General features: G+C 52.0%; 1 long non-coding RNA gene across 1 annotated transcript; it reads right to left on the bottom strand.

Moving 5' to 3' along the window:
* Positions 1–4,118: 4,118 nt before the first annotated feature.
* LOC129147267 (uncharacterized) lies at positions 4,119–9,985 on the bottom strand. The gene is made up of 3 exons (XR_008554645.1): positions 9,965–9,985; positions 8,338–8,447; positions 4,119–4,143 (listed from the first exon to the last, which is right to left on the bottom strand). It is a non-coding gene; the product is annotated as an uncharacterized LOC129147267 (long non-coding RNA).
* Positions 9,986–10,268: the final 283 nt, after the last annotated feature.

Below are 10,268 nucleotides of genomic sequence, written 5' to 3'. Positions count from 1 at the left end.
CCTGCGCCAGCCTCCTTCCCTCGAGGCCCCGGGCGGGGGGGCTGCCTTTCGCCCTGACCTTGGCCTAGCACTGCCTCCCAGGACTGCTCCGAGGGTCCCTCCTGCACACGTTCTGATGGACACAACCCACCCCCAGCCGGGCAAACCAGCACACCCCTGGGCCCAAGAGGGAAAGGAGCAATAAGCCTCAATTTTTTTTTTTTTTTAAATTGGGTCAAGAGAAAAACAGAATTCTAAAAAATGCAAGTCATGGTTAGAACTCCTGTCATTTTCCGGGCACGGCTATGCTCGGCGCTTGGCTCATGTGAGAGCTGGTGCTGCGGTGAGGGGGTGGCAACCAGTCCCAGTAGGACGACCACCGTCCTGTCCACCCCCCCCCACTCCCCCCCCCCAGGGGGTTGGTGTGCATTACCTCGCCTGGCCTGCTGGGTCTCCGAGAGGGAGGGATTAGCAGGGCCCTTGACAAACGAAGAGGCCGAAGTTGAAGAACTGTGACAGAGGTGGCACTGGGGAGGCCTGCACCCGCCCTGCCCGGCCGCCTGGTGGACAGCCCCGGGGTGTCTCCTGGGTGGCCTGGGAGCAGCCAGGCACCCCGTGTCCCACTGGCCTCCTTTGTCTCTCCTCCCTGCCCCCCGCAGGCTCACAACACGGGCTCTGGTGGCCCTGAACCCACAGATCTGGGGAGGTCACTCAATGCCAGCCACCCACAGAGCCGCTCCCCACCGAGGCCGTCTGTCCGCAGCTGGCTCTGTGTCTATGGGAACTCCAGGGCCTCCGAGGGGGGACCTGAAGCCCCAGGGCCCGGGAGGGAAGGCTGTGGATTCCCTGGGACCCCTCCACGCACCTGACACAGCCAGACGCAGCCCCGCCCTCAGAGGACCTTTAGGGAGAACTCCCTGTCCTGTCTGGCTTTCGGACCTGCTCTCCCATCAGCCTTCCCACGTCCCCACGAGCAAGTGCAACCCCGCCCGGTGGGGAAGGGAGGCCAGCGTGGGGCAGCGGAGACCCTCCTGCCCCACCGCACTGCCCCAGGGCCCTCATTTTCCTCCTGGCCGTGAACAGTCCTCCTGCTTCATTCAGCTCCCATTCTTGAGCCCTTGGGCTGAGTTGGGGCCTGGAGCTGCCAAATTACACGGTCCTGGAGCTCCCGGGCCAGGGCTGAGCGGGGTAATCACATCGTTACACCCGTCCTGCCATTGGATGATGGCGGTGCCAGAAGCACGTCCAAAACACGGCGCTAGCCCGGGGGAGACGTGACCTTGGGAGAGAGAGAGGTGCCAAGTCAGGGGGGTCCAGAAGGTAGTTTTAAGCAGAACATGACCTCTGAGCACTCAAGCCAAGTTCCACCTCCTCCCTGCAGCCTCACCTGGCCACTCCCACCCTCCCTGGTCGGCGGCTCAGGATGCAGACAGGACGCCTTCCTGCGTCTATAGTGCCCCTTCCTCTCTCTCTCTCTCTCTCTCTCTCTCTCTCTCTCTCTCTCTCTCTCTCTCTCACACACACACACACACACACACACACACATAAAATGCACTCAAGCAATCTGATAAGAGAGTCTATTTAGTTTTGTGCTCATAGATCCCGCCCCCACCCTCAAAGGTTTTGATTTTGTGAGCATATCATGCTTTTTACTAAAAAAAAGACAACAAAAGCTTCATTTGACTGAAAAATAAAAAAACTGTCAGCTGACAAATTATAATCATGAGTCAAACAGATGAGGAGGCAAACCTACTCTACCTCCCCTCACCTTCCAGCCCAGCTCCCAGAGGTGGCCGGGCAGAGAGCAGCCCTGAGTGACACAGCATGAGGCCGTGTCCCCCCCCAGCGCCACCTGACCTCCTCTTTCTGCACATTTCCTGCCAGGCCGAGACCTCGGCAGGGAGCCTTCCTGCCGTCCTCTGCTCCACTCTCCCCCTCCGCACTCACACACACTCACACACACACACCACATACATACACACACACCACATACCACACACACCACACACTCACACTCACACACACACCACACACCACACACTCACACCCCACACACACCACACACACCACACACTCACATACATACACACACACCACATACCACACACACTCACACTCACACACACTCACATACATACACACACACCACATACCACACACACCTCACTCACACACACTCACACACCACATACCACACACACCACACACACACCCCACACACACACTCTCACACCACACACACACTCACACACACCACACACTCACACACCCCACACACACACTCACCACACACACACTCACACACCACACACTCACACACCACACACTCACACACACCACACACACACTCTCACACACACACTCACATACATACACACACACTCACACACACACACACACCACACACCACACACACACACCACACACACACTCACATACTCACACACACACACACATACACACACACACCACACACCACACACACCACACACACACCACACACACACTCACATACACACTTTCACACACACACTCACATACTCACACACACACTCACATACATACACACACACTCACACACACTCACATACACACACACCACACACCACACACACCACACACACACTCACACATTCACACACACTCACACACACACTCACATACACACACACACTCACATACATACATACACACTCACACTCACACACACTCACATACACACACACACACATACACACACACACACACACACACCACACACACACACACATTCACACACACACTCACACACACACTCACACAACACCCACTTGCATCTGTCACTTTATTTCTATAATCAGGGAGGTAAGTGAACCCAGACAGGGTGACCTAGAAGGAAAAGGATTTCCCCAATCCCCAGGTTACCTAAATGCAGCCTCCATCCAGGAGAGTAGAAATATCCAGCTTAATGCAAAGATACACAAAAACTATCCAGCAGACAATACGCAGTGGTCTTAGCACAGCCTTGTATCACTGAGGCGATGGAAGTTGTTTGTTTGTTTACAAGAAAGACTCTGAAGCCTCTTGTAAAACTCAGTATTTGACAGTCCATGAACTTGGCACCCAGGAAAGCGAAATGAGCCTCCCGTAGTGATACAACTCATAAAAGGCCCGGCCAGGACTTGAAATGGTCCTACTGACTCCTAACTCCCAAACCAGTTCTCCTTCCTCTTCCTGGGCAATTCACCTGACCACACAGCGTGTGGGTGTGTACTCTCACACCTCGCCTCTCCTACCTGGACTCTGTTGTTAATCCTCACCTAAGGGTATCTTTCCATTCATTTTTAGAGAGAGTGGAAGCGAGGGAGGTGGAGAGAGACAGAGATCCAGAGAGACTGACATCAACTGGGACCGGGGATCAAACCTGCAACCCAGGTACGTGCCCTTGACCGGGAATTGAACCCTTGACCCTTTGGGGCACAGGCCGACCCTCTACCACTGAGCAACTCTGGCCAACGTGGTGCAGGCCTCACACAATACCTAACTGCAAAACGGGAAGTAAGGTCCAGTGTGGCTTGGTGATGACCCCCAGAGGGTGGCACCCCCCTCCCCCGCCCCCCGAACCAAGGCCGCGCCGTGGCAAACATTCTGTGTGCGGTAGTCAGGCTCCTGCTGGGGTGGGCAGCTGTGTGAACGTGGCCAGCCACTTACCAAAGGACTTCTCCGGGACCAAAGGTTCTGAGGAATTTCTGCAGAATTCTGGCCTGGGACGCAGCCAGCTCTGTCTGTGAGAGGAGACAGGGCTTGTCTTCGTGCTGTTAGGAGGAAAGCTCCTACGAATAGTTACCAGGAGCAGTTTGCAGTAGCCTTTTCTGCACAGCAGCCTCTGCTGCATCAAGATGCCTCTCGTAAGGCCGCGACAGGCCCCCAGAGGTCCGGAGAGGCCTGGTCCCCTCCAGCCATTGCAGGCCCCAGTCAGAACAGAAAGGCGAGGACAGGCACGAGATCGTCTGATGGGAGGATTTTTGGGCTTTGGTGATGGATCTGATGTGGGGGCCAGGCGGAGGAAGAGTCAGCGTTGGTGGGGATAGAAGAAGGACCTTCTGAAGTGCCCAACCCCGGGCTGCGGTGCAGGGTGGGGACAGGCAGGCTGAGAGCATGTTCCTCACCACACTGGACCTGTCTCTGGGAAGAGAGTCGAGCTTCAGTTAATTAAGGATTTGCCTCCCCCTCCTCCTCCTACATCTGCTTTCGGGAAATGGCCCCACCACCCATGCAGTCACTCAAGCCAGAAGACTGGGAGTTATTCTTGGCTCATCCACCCCTCCCCACCCCCACATCCCAGCCACCTCAAGCTGTAGCCTCGTCTCCATTCCCATCTCGCTCGGTTTGCTCAGCTCCTGTATTTCAACAGTAATGTTCTAGCTGGCTCTGTTTTACCTCCCTCTGGTCTGTCTCTCATGTTGGCACCAAAGCGATCTTTTCACGATGCAGATCATGTCATGCCATCCCCCGCTTAAACCCTCCATGGCATCCCAGTCCAGCACGGCCCACCACGCCTCGGCATTCACTCCTCCCCTCCGAGGCATACTCCTGCCTCTTCTCTCACCTGAAAATGGCCATTGTCCTTGACAGATATTGCAGTATTTTGAGGGGGAAGGATCGTGCAGAAAGTTTAAACTCCAGACACGTAGATATTGCTCCTCTGCAGCCCCTCAACTTGGCCGACTCACAGGCACTTCAGACTTTCTGTGTCCAAAACTAACCCCTCAATGTCCTCCCTCCTACACCCCATCCCCAGCCTGTCCCTCCTCTCGGTAGATAGTACTCCACCCAGAAATTCAAGAAAGAAACCTGGCTAGCTGTCCCTCCTTCCTCGTTTTTCTCTCCACACCTATATCCCACCTGTCTTTCTCATTCACATTTGCCCACTTCTCCCCATCTCCCCTGCCCACCAGGGTCCTCCTGCTTCCATCCCACCCCTCACCTGTCATCCACACAATGGCTTTGATTGTATTTCTCTTTTGAGGAGGTAGTATACTTACATGAATTAAAATTCAAATGGTGCTTTGGATCTAGTATCCAGATCATATAAAGACCTCTAACAACGAAAAGACAAACAGTCTAATTTAAAAAATGGGCAAAGAGCTTGAATCAACATTTCTTCAAAGAAGAGATATAAAGGAATATACACACTTAAAAACATGCTTAATGTCACTAAACATTAGGAAATCAAAATCACAATGAGATACCACCTCCCATCCATTTGGATGGGTATTAGTTAAACAATAACGGAAAATAACAAGTGTTGGCAAGGATATAGAGAAAATGGAACCTTTGTGCACTGTTGATGGGAATGTGAAATGGAGCAGCCACTGTGGAAAATGACTCAGCATTTCCTAAAATTTAAACATGAAATTACTATAGGACCCAGCAATTCTACTCCTAGGTATGTACCCCAAGTAATTGAAAACTGGTACTCAAAGACATGTCGGTGCATGTTCATAGCAGCACTAATCACAAAAGCCAGAAGGTGGGAACAACCCAAATGTTCATTAAAGAATGAATGGATAAACACAATGTGGTATCTACCTAATAAAAGAGCAACATGCTAATTGACCGTACCTTTGCGACGCCCACCAGCCAATCAGGAGTGAGTATGCAAATTAACCCAACAAAAATGGAGGATTAATTTGCATACACAGGAGCCGAGTGGCCAGGGGCGGGGCAGGACGCTTGCGTCGTCACCATGGTGATGATGCAGGCATTCTGCACCACCCCAGCCACTCCAGGCCTCTGGGCAGCATGGGAAGGTGGAAAGGTGGCTCTGGCCAGAGCGAAGGCGGTGACAGCAGCCAAGGGAAGGAAGGCCCATTCTTGCACAAATCTTCGTGCATTGGGCCTCTAGTAGATATATAACACAGAATATTTTTCATCTATGAAAAGGAAATACTGATACATGCTACACAATGGATGAACCTTGAAAACATTATGCTAAGTGAAAGAAGCCAGACACCAACGATCGCATATTGTATGATTCCATTTATATGAAATATTCAGGATAGGTAAATCCATAGAGAAGGAAAGCTGATTGGTGGCTGCCAGGGGCTTGAGGGTGAGGTGAGGGAAGGAGGAATTAGGGGCAACTTTTTAATAGGTAAAGGGTTTCTTTCTGGGGAAATGTTTTGAAACTAGATAGAGGTGTTGGTTGCACAACATTGTGAGTGCACTACATGCTAGTGAATTAAAGTTTAAAAAGAAAAAGAGAAAATTCAAATGGTGCAAGAGTATATGATGAAGGTCTGCCTCCCACACCTATGCTCTGGCCACCAGGTCCCGCTCCCCAGGTGTAACTAGTCTCACACTTTCTTCACATCCTCATGGGCCTGTACCTTGGTTGCAGGCTTCTTCCCAGTCCAGGCCCTGGTCAGGAGGCAACCAATCGATGTGTTTCTCTCACATCGACGTTTCTCTCTGTCTTCCCCTCTCTCTTCCACTCTCTCTAAAAATCAATGGAAAAATATCCTCAGGTGAGGATTAACAAAACAAAATTAAAAAAAGACTTGTGTCCTTCAGTTCTAGGACAACTTCTTGTATTATTTCTTTGATACTTTCCTTGCCATTATTTTTCTCTGTTCTCTCCTTCTAAAACTACTCATTGGGTGTTGAACCTCCAGGATTATTCCTCTCATTTTTTGCGTTCTTTTTTCTATCCTATTGTCTTTCTCTTTGTTTACTTTCAGGGAAGTTTCCTTGACTATAAAATTTCCTACAGAATTTTTGAAGTTTTCACTTAATATATTTTTATTTATTTCCAGGAACTCTGCCTTGCTATACTTGTTCCTTTTCCATCATGTCCTATGGATACAGTACCTTCTCTTTGGCCTCGAAACCTACACTAATAAAAGAGTAAGATGCAAATTGGCCATATCTTCGCGATGCCCACCAGCCAATCAGAAGTGAGTATGCAAATTAATGCAACAAAGATGGCAGGTTAATTTGCATACACAGGCGCAGAGCGGCCAGGGGTGTTCCGCACCACCCCAGCTGCTCCAGGCATCTGGGCAATGTGAGAAGGCAGAAAGGCAGCTCCGGCCGGAGCAAAGGCGGTGCCGGCAGCCAGGGGAAGGAAGGCCCATTCTTGCACGAATCTTTGTGCATCGGGCCTCTAGTATATACATAAATAAACATTCTTTTCAGTTTCTGCTGCTCATTCATTATTTCTGCTTCCTTCATTGGTCCTTTTGCTTTCCCGTGTGATTATTTTATTCTCTGCCATGTTGGATGCCTTTCTCTCTGGTGACCCTGGACTGGTAACATTTAAGAGTGAGGCCCTCAGGAGCTGATTGGAAGTTCTGTGTTCATGGATGGGACTTATTCCAGGGTGACCGGGTCAACCATGGGCTTTTTCACCAGCAGCCTCCACATGTTAACACGTGTATGTCTTTTTCCCGAACTGGGTCAGTTGCTGCAGGAAAGAATCTGTCCATCTCCTGTCCTGTTCTGAAGCGAGGTGGAGGAAGGAGTCACTTAGCGAGCAAACTTTCACCCCACCCCAGCCTCCCTCTGAACCGAATGTCCCTAGCACAGAGTCTCTCCGGTTCAGTTTTCCTGGAAAATAAACTTTCTCTCTCCTGCAGAGGGAGTAGGGGCTGGGACCTGTAAGTCTGTCTGCCTCTTATAAATACTTGTACGTAATCCTTCTGTCTTCAGGCCCTGCATTGTGCCCCCTCCACAGCACTCGGTGCCCCAATTCTTGATGCTTACCAAGGTTCCATGGGCCATAGCAGCTTGCTTCTCTCTGGTGTATGCCTGCCCCCAGGCACTCAGACTTTCCTCCTCTCTGATAATTCCTTTTTTTTTTTTAATTTTTATCTTTATTGTTCAAAGTATTACAGATGTCCCTTTTCCCCCATTGACCCCCTCCACCTTGGCCCAGGCCTTTGCCACACTATTGTCTGTGTCCATAGGTTATACATACATACACACACACCACACACCACCCACCCCCACCTTCCCTCTGAGATTCCACAGTCTGTTCCATGCTTCTATGTCTCTGGATCTATCTTGTTCATCGGTTTATTTTGTTCATTAGATTCCACATATGAGTGAGATCATGTGATACTTGTCTTTCTCTGACTGGCTTGTTTCACTTAGCATCATGCTCTCCAGGTCCCTCCATGCTGTCTCAAAGGGTAAGAGATCCTTCTTTTTTACAGCTGCAGACTATTCCATGCTGTAAATGTGCCATAGCTTTTTTACCCACTCATCTACCTATGGCACTTGGACTGTTTCCAGATCTTAGCTATTATAAATATACTGTGGCTTAGGCTCCCCGCTTTAAGAAACTTTTTTTTGGAGGGAGGGGGGTTGCTCTACCTGCCATCTTGAAACTTGAGGGCCTAGCAGCCTTTAAGTCGGTGCTAGGAAAACTGCCTTTTGTGCTCAGATCAACAAACAAGCGTGGAACATCTCAAAGGCTCAGAAATCTGTAATGAGAACAAGAGCAAAACCAACAATAACCATTTTTAAGCACCTACTATGTACCAAAAGTTTGCATACGTTATTTTTAATCTTCACCACAACCTACAAGGTAGGTATTATTATCCCCATTTTACAGATGAGGAAACCGAGACGCAGCAAGGTTCAATAACTTGTCTGGGTTCATCCCTTTGATAAGTGGCAGGGTTAGGGTTTCAATCCTGGTCAGTTTTGGCCCCAAATTGCCTGTAACAACCACAGCCTTACAAGTCTACCTCCAGTTACCCAGTGGGTGGGCCTCCAGTCTTGGGTAATCAGTCATGTCCAGCACACTGTGATACATCAGTGCTTAAAGGGGACGACGCCACAGCGCATCTGTTCATGGCACCAACAAGCTTCCTTGGTGTATATGTTCAGCCTAGCTGTTCTCATCTTGGTGTTTGTTTGAGGGGAGCCCTCCAGGTAAGCGGCTCGGCCTTGAATCTGCAGTGTGCAGCCATGAGCTGATTTTAAAAGAACCTGGTTCAATAGGAAGACTAATGAGACCAGCCGCCCTCCCCCTGCTCTCGCTCCTGCTGATTGTGGAGCTGCAAGCAGGAGCAAGCGTCACCATGGTGATGGTGGCAGTCTGCTGACAGCCAGCGGAGGGAGAGGGAGAGTGGGGGAGAAGACGTAGGGAGAGAGAAACTGGGAAGAGGCCTCCTGCAGGGGATGGGACCAATGGATGTCTCTGAAGAGGCTCCTGGGGGGAGGGGCTGTGGGGGAGGCACTGCTCCCCCCAAAGCTGGGTGCCTGCCCTGAGCCCACCTGCCTTTCCCGCCTCCTCAGCACTCACGTTCTCACCTCTTCCCTGGACTCACCACGCAGGTGGGTGACTCACGGCACCTGGGGTGTAACCAGGGCAGAGGCGGCACACGGAAGCCTCCCGCTGGAGTGTTCAGAGGGCTGGGGGAGGGGGGGAGGAGGGGGGAGGGCAACATCCAGAGAAGGCAGATCGGATGGACCTGGCTTCACTCAGGGTGGAGAAGGTGATGCTGAAGGCCACGCCCGCCTCTGTCCCTGCCCTGCCTCCTGCTCCACCATTTCCTCGGTCCCTCCACCACGTTCCTGCGAATGGTTGAGCCTGGGGGTGGCCCCTCAACACTGCTTGACAGGGAGGGCAGAGGGGCCTCTGGGCCCATTACTTTCCCTGGGCTGGGTGCCCCAATATCTCTCCAGTGCTCCCTGAATGTCCCTCTCTGCTCCACTCCCTTCAGGGGCTTCTCATCACCCCCAGCACGGAGACAAGCCCCTGAACGGGTGGGCGCAGCTCCGATGCTCTGCACCGGCCTCCTTCCCTCCAGTCCTGACCCCGCCTCGGCCCCATCCACATGCTTCCCTGGCCGCACTGGCCCTCCTCCGTGCTGTGTCCCTGCAGTTTTCTCATCGTGTCATGGCATGTGCCCTTCCCCGCCCGGGTGCTCCCACTCCCTCCTGACCTCTGCCCCTTCACATAGCAGCCTAAACGTCACTTCCTCCGAGATACCTGTCTGGCCTTTCAGACCAGTCACTTCGCCCCGAAGGCCCCGAGAACCTCCCCTGGCAGCGTTCCTCACTTGGTATGATGTCTCTCCTGGCACTGGGCTGGGGGGGTCAGGAGGGCAGGGCCAGGCCTTGTCTCTACTCCCATGGATTCCCTGCACCCTGCACAGTGTCTGGCAGGCGGTTACCACTCAACTGGCAGGGAGGAAGGGAGGGAGGGAGGGAAGGAGGAACATCCATTAGCTGTGTTCAGGCACAGTGCCTGCACCCTGCCCTGCCCCTGCCTAGCTGGGGGGCAGAAAGCAACG

Source organism: Eptesicus fuscus, chromosome 19, assembly GCF_027574615.1.
Source record: "Eptesicus fuscus isolate TK198812 chromosome 19, DD_ASM_mEF_20220401, whole genome shotgun sequence".
NCBI classification, from domain to species: Eukaryota; Metazoa; Chordata; class Mammalia; order Chiroptera; family Vespertilionidae; genus Eptesicus; species Eptesicus fuscus.
Note: the sequence above shows the minus strand (reverse complement) of the source record. Positions and strands in the feature narration are given on the sequence as shown.